This window comes from Falco punctatus, assembly GCF_963210335.1.
Source record: "Falco punctatus genome assembly, chromosome: 1".
NCBI classification, from domain to species: domain Eukaryota; kingdom Metazoa; phylum Chordata; class Aves; order Falconiformes; family Falconidae; genus Falco; species Falco punctatus.
Window position 1 is genome coordinate 50616097 of NC_137580.1, and position 12228 is coordinate 50628324.

General features: G+C 44.4%; 1 protein-coding gene across 3 annotated transcripts in view; it reads right to left on the bottom strand.

The window, feature by feature from the left end:
• The window catches only part of KIAA0232, an 80105-nt gene extending 70558 nt beyond the window's left edge, over positions 1-9547 (bottom strand). For 2 of the 3 annotated variants that reach the window (XM_080373380.1, XM_080373379.1), the window contains exon 1: positions 9378-9546. The gene's annotated coding sequence lies outside the window, so the exon portion shown is untranslated. Of the gene's footprint in view, positions 1-9377 lie in introns of all 3 variants that reach the window. The other variant, XM_080373378.1, reaches the window with a different exon arrangement.
• Between the last annotated feature and the right edge of the window lie 2681 nt (positions 9548-12228).

Here is a 12228-nt window from a genome sequence, read left to right on the forward strand (position 1 = left end):
GCCCAGCTGCCATTAACAATGGCAAAATTTACATTATTTTAGTAAGAATTTGACCAAACTAGGTTATCCAGCTACCAATATAGTTCTAATAATTCCATTTATACTTAAAAAATGATGAATATAAACTGCCATGAGAAAATTTTTTATCAGTTTAGTTTGTTACTGCCCAGACTAGATTTTGAACTAAATTTCAAGTTTCTTTAAAACTGGTGTTTGAACTAAAGTTTAGTCCTCTACCACTTTTTTTATTTTAACCTTATCTGAAATAAGACAAATATACACACATCACATAACTTAGAAATATGGTAATTTTTTATAATTCTGAAATTACAAATCAGCATCTAATAACAAGGAATTTAAGTAAATATTTTCACATTTAAAATTAACTATAAACAATGCTGCATATAACAAACAAAATTTGAAGTACTACTATTGCCAGCACAAGTAGCAGTTTGTAAAAAACAGAATTGATGGGGTTTGTACCAGCAGTACTTTTTAGGAGAACGACATCAGCAGCAGCATCTTGACAGTGAAACCTGTGTGGCTGACTCAAAGGCTAGTCAGCATAACACAAACTGCACTACAACCGCATATTGCCACTGAGACTGCATGTTTTACTGGTTTTTCTCCTCATCCCTTCCTGGCATTCTCACCTTTTTGTCCTTCTAATTAACCCATTCACTGTATGGTTGCAGGACAATCTGGATCTGACTGTTCTCAATGCAAAAAATTCATTTTTGGTGGGCCAGCCTTCAAAAAAATACAAGTAAGCAATCAACTCACTCCACTACCACAAAATTTCTACATCTGGCATAAGAGAGGAAGTGGGGTTGCCCCTTTCCGTAGTGGCCCATTGTTAGATCCACTTAAGTGTAACAAGAAAACATCAGGAGGGCACAGTTCAGAGGCTACATTTTAGCTAACTCAGATGCAAGTCTTTCTTACCACCATTATTCTTGGCAACTTCAAGTGTGGAAGCCAATCCAGGTGCTTCAACAGATATGATAGGTACTTCCAACATTTTTGCAGAAATTCCCTACTGACCCATGCCACAGTATCCCATGTTTATATCATTCAGCATATTAACCCTCAAAACAAACAGAATCCTACCAGAACAGTAGCCTGAAAATGACAAAGAAATTACTGCTCCCTTCAAGCTTGGTATGAGAGATGGTTGCAGATGAGCTTGGTATGCAGATGTTGCACAGTAACCAGCCTAGAACATCATGGATCACCAAAGTGTGGAGAAGCCAAGAGAAAACATGAGCGCCGATGCAGAAGGCACCACATGTACACCTCAAAAATGTAGGCATCACTTCAGTTCATACTTTACAGTACTCCCCAACCATTGGTGTATTCAGTATCACTGACATCAGGTTTAAGACTGTTCTGTTACATTTCTTTTTACCATTGAAGACATTAGTATGATTTAAGTTTTTCAATTTAAAACTGCAGATCTTAACCAGCGTACTAAAGCAAAGCCACTGACAAACACCTCACTCTCCTCCTTTTACCTCAAGTCTATTACACACAGGGATTGCCTGAATGGACTGCTACAGGGCCCGAGAGGTCCTGGGGAGAAATACTTGTCTAGCTGTAACTTCAAAGAAGAGACAGTTACACTCTTTTTTGTTCAGTCCCATTAGAATCTTCACACTGATGCTATTTATCAAAAGCTGTATCTTTTACTTTGTACACAAGCAACGGATCACACATCACTGATTACCATCATCACACTTATAACACTTTCTCAGATTTAAGGAAACATAAATGGAATTAAAAACCAAAAACGAATCACAAAGGCTGCACACATTTTAAACTCACTGAAACATTTACCTTCTGGCCTTTTGGCACGTAAGATCTGTAAGCTTTCTACTACTTGTGTCTCACTATATCTACTAATCCTTCTATCACCTAGAATATACACAGGGTTTAACAGTGCAACAGAGGATGCAAAGTAACGGAAAGACCAGATATATGCTCTCGACTATTCTGATCCGTCTCCTTCCTGCCCCTCCTGATGTCTTTGATGTACTCAACTTTTAGAGCAGTTCAAACTACCTGTTACTAACAACTATTTGCCTGTGTTTGAACTCCCTTCCCAAGCAAGATGGCAATGGCTTGGAAGCCTGAGCACTAAGTTATGTGTGCATACATTAAAATAGACTTGCCTCCAGCTCCCCGACTTCTCAAGTGCGCAGACACAGACAGCAGCATGCCCCAGCAGGTGTTGCCAGCCCCCTCTAGGGCACAGGCAGCCACCAAAAGGAATCACCCCCCATGTGGGGCCACCAGTGAGACCACCCTGGTAACATGTTCAGTGCTCTTCACACCAGCTGGAGTGCTAGTGCAGCACCAAGCAGCCCCATGGCCACTCCTTTAGTGCAACCATATAGGATTTATTTTAATTAATACACAATTTATTCTTAGGCATACATTGCATCTTTCAGTTGAGGAGGGAAAAGGAGATGAATTATGAATTCCAAAGATCCAATAACCACTGCCCATTTGAAGGCTATGGTATTTCTCCAGCTATTTATACTTTCAAAGTTAATAATCCAGCTGTATATAAACATTTAACTAGTTAATGACCACACGATATACTTTACTTTGTTTTATTAATGTCTTTAATTTGTATGAAGGTCTTCTCTGAATGCTTACTATTGAAGTTTTCTATACTTGGTCTGTGATTCAAGGAGGTAATTACTACCTTTTAGAAAAGCTTAAAATAGTCTCACGAAGGGCTTAAAACCAAACATAACTATTGCCTAACTATATAATCTCTTCAACAGCTCTTTTCATAAAAAGAAAAAGATGTTATCATAAATTCAGTAGGAAGTCACATATAGTCAATGTCTTCATTAATAACCGTGTAAAAGTGTACAATATGTGTCAGCCACAAGAGGCTCAGTAATCGCAAAGAGTTCTGAAAAGTTGAATTTGCAAGCTCCATGACTTAACCAGCAGAAAAGATACCAACATTGCAGCAAAGAAACTACGGCAGACCTACAAAGGAAATTGTTTCAAAAGCTTTTTTCCTGCATCTAATTTTTAACCAAAGTGCTGGTACATGAAATTGTATGTATTTATGAAATTGAGATCAGAAGCAGGAGTAACAGAACACAGTAACAATTCACATGAGAGAATATACATTTTAGCATTTGAGTGCATTCAGTTAATGTTGTAAGACCACCAGGAAAACAACTCTGTCTTCCTTCTTTTTCCATACAAACATTTGTGATGTCTGTTGCCCTATAGTATCTCCACTTTCATGATTAAGTATGTTGCTTAAAAATGCTACTGCTTATTTAAAAAATAAAAAAGTTTACAAACTGAACAGGTAAGACAGGTTAATATTGCTCTTAAAATAACAAATTTGCTGTTTTCTACTTCAAATGACAGCTGGAAATCTTACTTTACTAAAATGCAAAATATTTAGCTATCACCACCAGAAAACCTCTTACAAAAACAGCAGGTCAGCACTATATTACTTCTCTTCAAGGAAGTTACTCTACTGTTAACCAAGGCATTTCTTTCACAACTCAAGAACAAAGTTACTAAAAACTGGAACCCTGAGGTTTCTCTCAAGCTGATATCCTGTTTAGAGAGAAGCTGGTAAAAAAATTATATACATATGAAAATTAGACTAATATCTGAACTTGCAGAAGTATTTTAAAACTCTCGTGTCACCCCACACAATTCAACATGACTCCCAGCAAAGCAGCTATAAAAAATTCAATAAAGCAAAAATTACTATAGGTAATTCAATTTCACTGTTAAGTGAAATAAGCAGCAGAGTGAACTTCTACCCCAGAAGACAAAACCAGGAGAATAGAAATTCACTCAACCACAACCTTTAGCTAATTAGTAATAGTCATTAGCTCAAAAACTTCAGCCAGAATTAAAATATCATGAAACAGTAGTTTTTCCTGAAGGTTTGTGAGTAAAGTTATCAATCAGACAAATCACTGGAAGCTGGCTGTTTCTTTCAAGATGCTCCAGTTTCCCGAATTCAATGCAGTTTTAATGTTGCACTCCCACTCGGCCACTGAGTCTTCAAATTTATTTCAAGTTTGTAATAACAGACTACAGAGTTGCAAGGATTTAGAGAGATTTAATTACTCATGCAATAGCAGCAATACGCATTACTGATTTGTTCATTAGTAATGCTTCAAGCAGCCTTTTTTCTTTAGGCTAATAAAACACATTATTTTCTTAAAAAGCACATATGACAAGCTAAACAACCAGAATAATTTCCTTAATCACTCTGTGTATGTTTTATTATTATCTCCGTCTAGGTCCTGACTAAACTAACGCTACCTGGAATAACCTTAGAGAGCATATATATCTTGCAAGTGAACTCTCCTGTTCTGATGTTAAATCTATATAATCTTACGAAAAGTTGCTTTACTTCCTCTGGTCTTCAGCTACTCCTAGCCTCTTACTCTCTTTCTCTCTCTGTACTTTATTCCGTGGTCTATACACATGCAAAACCTTGTCTGCAATGGAACTATGACTCCCTTCAGAATTCTACAACCAAGCTGGTTCACCTAACCAAACCATAACAAGAACAAACAACTCTCACACAACTTAATAACATATAAAAGGCATAAAAGCTCCTCCTTTCCATACAGCATCTTAAATACAGGCACATTAAGACAAAAACGATTTGCTTGAATTCAGTGACTGACAGAGCCAACAGAACAGTGCAGGTGTCTTCAATCCCAGTCCAGTATTCTATGCAGCAGACCTTGTTCCTTATATAAATTTGATAGTAACTAGGGAAAGATTTTTAAAAGCAACAACAAGAATACAGAACTATCCCGGTATGAACCCTGTAACAATTTATTTTTATTTATTAACAAGGTTTTTTGCAGATATAAGTTTTCATGTGCAATCCTTTCTAGAATAAGGCCTAGAAAGTTACAGCCAAAAGTAAAATTAGCATGGACCACATACTTGAAACTTCTGCCTCAGTGAAGTGAAAAAGAGAAATTTAAACATTCCCCAAATTATATTGAAAATAAAAATTGTTACAGCCAGCCTGAGCACTGACTATGCACAAACCTGGGAGGACACAATTCATCTATTACATGTAATATCACAACTGTGAAAAATCATTTAAAATCCTTTATAATCGAAATTTCCACACTACTGCCTTAGAAATAAATCACTTGAAAAGACAGATACCAAAGTGGATATGCAGAAGCCAAGTTATGAACAGAATTCAGATGATGCAGAAACAATGAGTAGTTTTATACAGGTAAATCCAAACACTTGCATGTGAGATTATAAAGGAAACGGCAGATTAAAATTTAAATATATTCAGTAGCTTCCAATAAAGCCAGAGGAACAACTTCTAGTAAGAAGTCTGTGAAATAAAAATCTTTGTGCTGAATGTTCAAACTAGTCAACCCTTCCCCAACCACCACCACCTCAACCACCACCGTGGCCCAATAAAATACACAAACTCTCAGCATCCACATGCACCCAACCAACTTTCGGGAAAGTAGAACATGATGCTTTTCAGCAAAAATATTTTAACTAGCTCACCTCGATATTTTTCTACTAAAATACTCTGACAGTTCTGCAGTTATCTGATATTTCTGCCTATAAAAATCTGGTAAATTATTTTTAAATTATGAAAATACTCTATACTTCTCCTTCCTATTAGCCAGTTTCCTTCTTGTCTGCGTACTGAAATGCAACTGAGCATTCAAATATCCAATCAAACATTTTTATAATGAAATTTACTCTACCCAGAAAAAAATCTTGGAGCCGGGTTGGGGGTATGAACACAACACAACAACTTGTTTCTTTAATTACATTTACAAATTACCTAACCAGCCTGTCACTGTTCTTGGACTAAATGAAGGATTCCAATCTCTGTTCCACAATACAGAAGAAATTATCCCAATAAACAGAGCATATTAAATAGCTTCTACAAGATCATTTGTATTCCAAGCTCCACTAGCAGTGCAGATAACTTGGAGAGTTCCTGTTACCTCTCTCAGCCTACAGGAATTCTAAGTTCTTGCTCTATTCATCACATTCTGCTTTACCAGACATTCTTACTCATCTTATTCTAGGAATAAATTATTATTTTTAGTTATTAGCTATTGGTTGTTCCTACCATTATATGATTTTAGAGGCTTCACATTATCAGTCTACCAGATAGGTATGAAACCTATGCCATGAATGCATGTCTTAATAAAGAAGAAAACAAGCTGCAATGGAATAACAAGAAATAAGGGTCTTTCAGAAGCTGCAAAATAAAACCAGATTAAAAAAAAACAACAACAAAAAAAGTGCTAAAATTTCTTATTTTGAACACATTAACATTCAGATGGCTTTTAAGAAAATATTTAACGCATAGTACTTTCAACATCCATCATTACAAATTTTGTATGCTGCTTACGCAAAGCTTAAAGAAGCAGCAAACTGGTAGATGATTTTGCTAGGATTCTAGCTAAGCAGATAGAAGGTCTATTCTGACTCTACAGCACTATGCCTAAAACACAATAAAATCCCACAGAAAATTCACCTGTTAGGCATAAAGCCATCCTCTCTGCTTACTTCATTCCCCCTATTCACCTAGAAACAAGATGCTCAGGAAGGACAAAAAATGAATTTAAGAGAGGCATCCAGACCTTCCTCTAGCAAACAAGCAAAGGAAAATGCTGACATCATTTCACCCCTATGGAATTTCTCTTACTTGGAAGAATAACGAATAGCAACAACAGTGGGGAATGCAGACTATGAAATAGGCATATTAAGATAACAAGAGAAGTCCAAGGCCTCCAATTTTTCCTCTTGGGTCTCCTTCCTTTCCCTCCGAATCCCCTGCCGATGAGCCGAAAAGCCAGAGGGCCATGTACCCAATCCAAATTTGCAGAAACTGTGGTCTCAAAGAATCACTGCCCCCACGGTGCACAGAACAAATGAACTTACAAAGTTATGTTACTGTACATATGGCAATACCTGCTAAGCAGAATACGGCAGAGATATAAACTGCTGATGCTTTCAATGGAGTGTACAAATCAGGATTTCCCCTAAAATTCCTAGTCTTTGAAAATGAGTAAAACACTACAAATATATAGCGTACTACTGATTTTATTCAAGTTACCCAGATTTCCTCTTCTATCTCAATGATCGAAATAGAAGACTTTGATACCCATACAATATGCTTTATTGATCAGAAGGGAGGGATTGTACACTACCACTTTAGCGTATCCATACTGACAAGAAACAGCAGATGGAGGATTAGTACAAAATAAAATCTGTACAGTTACATGTCAAGTAACAATCAAGTTCCATGTCATTTACATTCATAAAGTATATTTCTGTCTTCAACAATAAAGAAAAATGTCAATTTCAGACTCCCATGGATTGTGAGGAGCCTGCAATACTTGGGTTTTAAGCACTGCAGTGAAGTAGTTTGTTTTACACAATTATCTACTGAATCATCACGAGCTCACTTTTGACAGCTATGAAACTAAATCTGATCCCCGATTTCCTCCTCATTCCTGGAACACATAAGTAATACACGGTGTGCCACAGAAGGGTAAAATCCTAAACGTTTAAAAGGGTTTGCAAGAGGAAAATCAACTACTCATACCACAGTGTCCTCTGATCCCAAGGCCTATAAACTACAACCCGGACTACTTATATACAGAAAACATCGGACCACAGGCATGCCTTTTATTTGAAAGGATAAGCAAATCCTACTATTTTCACCCTTCAGATCAGTATCAGGTACTGCAATGAGTAATTAAAACAAAGACAAAAGAGAAAAAAACACCCCACATTTGCTTTTCCTCAAAGTTTAATAGCACGACTTAATAAACGTATACTTTTAATCGAGACGACACGGCAGTAAGATAGAAAGGAGTTTGCTGGAACGAAGTGTCAGTTTGTGTCACTTCTGCATTCAGCTGTAACCTTCGCCAAACCTTGTCGTGTCCCCGTCCCCCCCCCCCCCGCCCACTGCCTACGAGAGGCTGCGGCCCTGCCGCGCCCGCCCAGGCGGCGCGCAGCTCCGAGCGGCCATAGGATGCGGCTCCCGTCAGTCTCCTATCAGCCCAGCTCCTCCTCCTGAAACAGCAGCAGCCCTAGCCTTTCTATCCGCCTTTTGCCTTCCATAGGCCCCTAAAGGACAATGCTGTTAAAAAGAAAAAAAGAAAAAAGAAAAAAAAAGGAAAAAAAAAAAGGAGGGGAGCGAGTCCCACCAGATCGGGCCCCAGGGTAACCCCGGAACGCCGCAGCTAAGCCAGTGGCGGATTCCATCTACCCCAATCCGAGGCATTTAGACCCGTCTCCCAGCTCCTCCTCACCGGTCACCAGCCGCTGTCTGCGCTTTGTATAATTACGCACAGGATGAAAGGTCACGGCGTGAGCCATACCCGCGCACCAGCGGAGCATGGCAGCAGCCCGGGGGGTGCGGGAAGCCCTGTCACTTCAGCCCCACGGTCAGGCTGGGCAGGGAAGGGGCCGCCCGGCTCAGGTTGGCGCTACCCTGACCCGAAGCGCCGCATCCTCCGCTCTCCCTTCCACTGCGGCGGGTGACATGGGCGCAGGCCGGCACCCGCGGCGGGTGGGTGCTGGGGCCGCCTTCGCCTCCCTCCTCCTCTCCTCCCGGGCGTGACCCGGCCCGAAGGCCCAGAGCCCCGGCTCCCACCCCAGGCCGGCGCCTGCCCCCGACCCCCCGGGCAAGCCGCTCACCTGGCGCCGGGAGCCCAGGGGCCGGGCCGGGATGGAGGAGCAGGGGGGGAGGGGGGGGAGGCCGGGAAGGCTCCGCTCCCAGGCTGGCGCTCGGACGGGGGCACCCCGGCCGGGCCCCCGGCCCCGCCCCCGAGCCCTGCCTCGCCGCCGGCCTGCGGCCAGCCCCCCCGCCCGGCCCCTCGCGCTCCCTGTCACCCCCTCCCCGGCCCCTCTCCCCCCGTCGCCGCGCTTCCTCCGCTCTCCCGCCGGCCCAGCCCCCGGCCTCCCCGGCACGCTCCCGCCGCGCTGCGGCAGGCGCCGCCAAGAAGCGGGACGCGCCGTCCCGGGAAACCGTCCCCCCAGCGCCGGCCAGGCCCGGCCCCGCAACTCCTCCTCTTCACGGGCTGTTAGCGGAGGGGAGAGATGAGCGGGCCGGCGCGGGCCTCCTCGGCCGGGCCCCGAGCCGCCGGCCCGGCGCTCCCCGGAGGTCGAGTCCGCCCGTCGCTCAGAGCAGAGGCGGGAAGGAAGGGGGGTGGGGGGGATAGGGGGGGGTGGGCTGTGCGGTGGCTGCCGCTGCCTCCCGGCTCCGTCCTCCCGTTGCCACGGGGAGGGCGGCAGCCGCCCTCCCTCCAGCCCTGCCCCTCCCTCTGCTCCCCGGGCCCGCGGCGGGTATTTACCTGCCGTGGCGGCGCAGAGCGGGGCCCTGGGGCCTCTGGCAGCCGGAGGAGGCGGCGGACTCCGTCCCGCTGCTGCCGTCCCCGAGTGAGGCGGGCGGGACGGAGCCGGGACCTGCCCTGGGAGGTGTTACGTAAACCGGCGGCGGCAGCGGCGGCTCCCAGCGCCACGGGAAGGGAGGGGGGCCGGCCGCTCCGTCACCCGGCAACAGGACTCAGCGCCCCGGCGGACCGCGCCGCAGGCTCCTCCCCGTATCCTTCCGCCTAGAGGGCGGCCCGGATCCCGCCGCCCAGGCGTGCGCGGGCCGGGCTGCGGTGCCGCGCCGGGGTGCCTGTGTGGCGCGGCGGGGCTGTGGGGCGCGGGCCGAGTCCTCCACCGCGTCGGCAGGCAAGCCCGGCCCCTCCGGCCCCGGCCGGTAGTGGCCGGGCGGCAGCGAGCCGGCTCCATGGCAGGCCGCCGCGCAGGAAGAGCGGGAGGGAGGAGGAGGAGGAGGAGGAAGAGGAGGAGGGAGGAGGAGGGGAAGTACTCCCCGGCCCTGGTTGTACAGCCTCGGCCCGCCCCGCCCGGCGGCAGAGCGCCGCGCTGTCCGACGGGCGCATGAGGCGAACAGGGGCGGGTGAGGCGTTTGAAAGTCACCGGCCGGCCGGCGGGCAGAGCGCCTCTGGGGGCCGGCGGGAGGCGGGCGGCGGCCCTCGGCCCGGCCTGGGCTGGGCTCCCTCAGCCAGCTGCCGGGAGCCGCCTGCGCCCCTCGGGAGGGCTGGCTGCGTGGTACGGCGAGAGGGAAACACCCAGGGCCGGGGCGGGAATGCGAAGGAGGAAATGGGGGATAATGATGGAGTGTAGCGGTGTTTGTAATGTGAGGTCCTTTTGAAATCCTTAACGACTCAGAGGGCAGGGTTAGCAAATAAACTTTATTTCGCTGTTAAATGAAAGCCCGTCTGGAAGGAAAGTCGTGTTTTAGAAGACTGATGCCATTGAAAGTCGGGTTTAGTAGGTGAGCTCCTCAGGAGGCAGGAAAAATTTATTCTGATTGATTAAATGCCAGCTTAATCAGAACTGTTTACACGAACGTAGAGTAATGAAAGAGTAACGTTTTTAGCATAGTAGATGGGTGAAAATGGGCCACTGTAAGACTGAAAATATGACAAGACACACCAAAGTACTAATTAGGTTTCTTAATTGGGAAAATAAAAACGCCCTTTTGAGCATACACTGGGCACCTCACATTTCTCAAATACATGAACGCATACAGGTCTAAGGAAAGTCAATATCATGTAAGATGTCAAACTGTCTTCTGTCAGTGTGTAATCCTAAGGGTTTTCTTCCTTTTATTCACTGCTCAATGTGTGGCTCCTGGAGTTCCAAAAGGCAGTATGTCATCTACATTGGCTAACGCTGTTCCTTTTGTGTAAATGTCTCCAGTCACCGGAATCAAGCTCATCTCTGAAAAGATGGTCTCCCCCACCCTGGATGTAGTCTGTTTAGGCCTTTTGACAAGTTAAGTCTGTATATAAAAATACATCTCCTAAGAAATAGGACTGCAAGCCAAGATAGTAGCGATTGCCTCCCAGCTTATATACTCAGAAATTTCCTGATACAGGAGCAGCATTACTCATATTTTTGTTTTAGCTGGGGTTTGCCTTTTCTGAACATCCTTAGCACCTAATTAGTCATAAATTTGATCTAGGCTAGCCAAAAGTTAAATATGCAGAGTTGTGTAGCTACATGAGCTACTGACATTCTCTTAAAAGCTGCTAAGGCAGTAATTGATGTTGTATGAACATGCAGTTAATCAGTGCAGCTTTCTCCAAACCTTGAAGGAGTGCTGCACAAAAGCTCTGAAGAGAAAGTAATGCTTTAAACCCCATGGTAAAAGAACAGCGTTGTTCTCTGAACCATTTAATTACTGTTCAAGTTATTTTCTTGTTATGAAAAGCTGAAACTGAAAAGCTTTGGGGGAAAAATCCTGCTGACTCTTTTCTGCTGAGTCATTTCACTGGTTTATCAGAAGCGTTTCACCAACACTGTAATACGACTCGCACCAATCACAATCAAATCTTTTGTTCATGAGCTCAGAATTTGAATTCCCCTTTTCAAGGCAGAAATAAAATATAGTAAAATATGGGACACCTGGGGTTTGTCTGTAATAACAATTGGTACCGATTAAATTGATCTCCATTCAGTCTTCTGAACACATTCTCAATCTATTAATGATTTATATCACCAATATGAATCCACTTACCTTATTTCACCCTTTCTGTACACATTTTTTCTCTGAAAGCTCTGTGGAAGGGACAGATGCTCAGAACATCGGTGTTCTCCTAATGGAGCAAGTCAGAGCATGCAAGCCAATGACAGATTATTCTGAATATTCACGTAGTTGCTGTGTGACATTTCAAATTGACAGTTCTCATTTTGTGGTCAGATCTCAGGAATCCCAACAGTGGAATTTTTTGTTTCTTGTTGGTTTTCATTGGGTTTTATTTTCCTAACAGCCAACCCAATTCTGATCTCTGCTTGGCAAGCATTTCAGAAACAGCTGGTACGTGACCATATGCCATGCTGGCACCACTGTGAGCTTATTTCCCACTTGTCCTCTTGGTCAGTCAGAGCTGCTCCATGTGCTGAAGGACAGCTGGTCCCTTGGCATGCAAAGCAGCTAATGAACTTTTCCTCCAAAAAGCCGTAGGGATAGAGCATGCTAACTCCAATCAGTGGCTTTTCCTTTCTGAACTGCTCTCAAAGATGGAGGTTCTCTGTGAGAACCCTGTTTGTTGCCCCTGTGTGACAGCCTACACACAGCTGGAACAGCTAGGTGGGTATGCATAGTCGGTGACAGCACTTGTTTGGAAA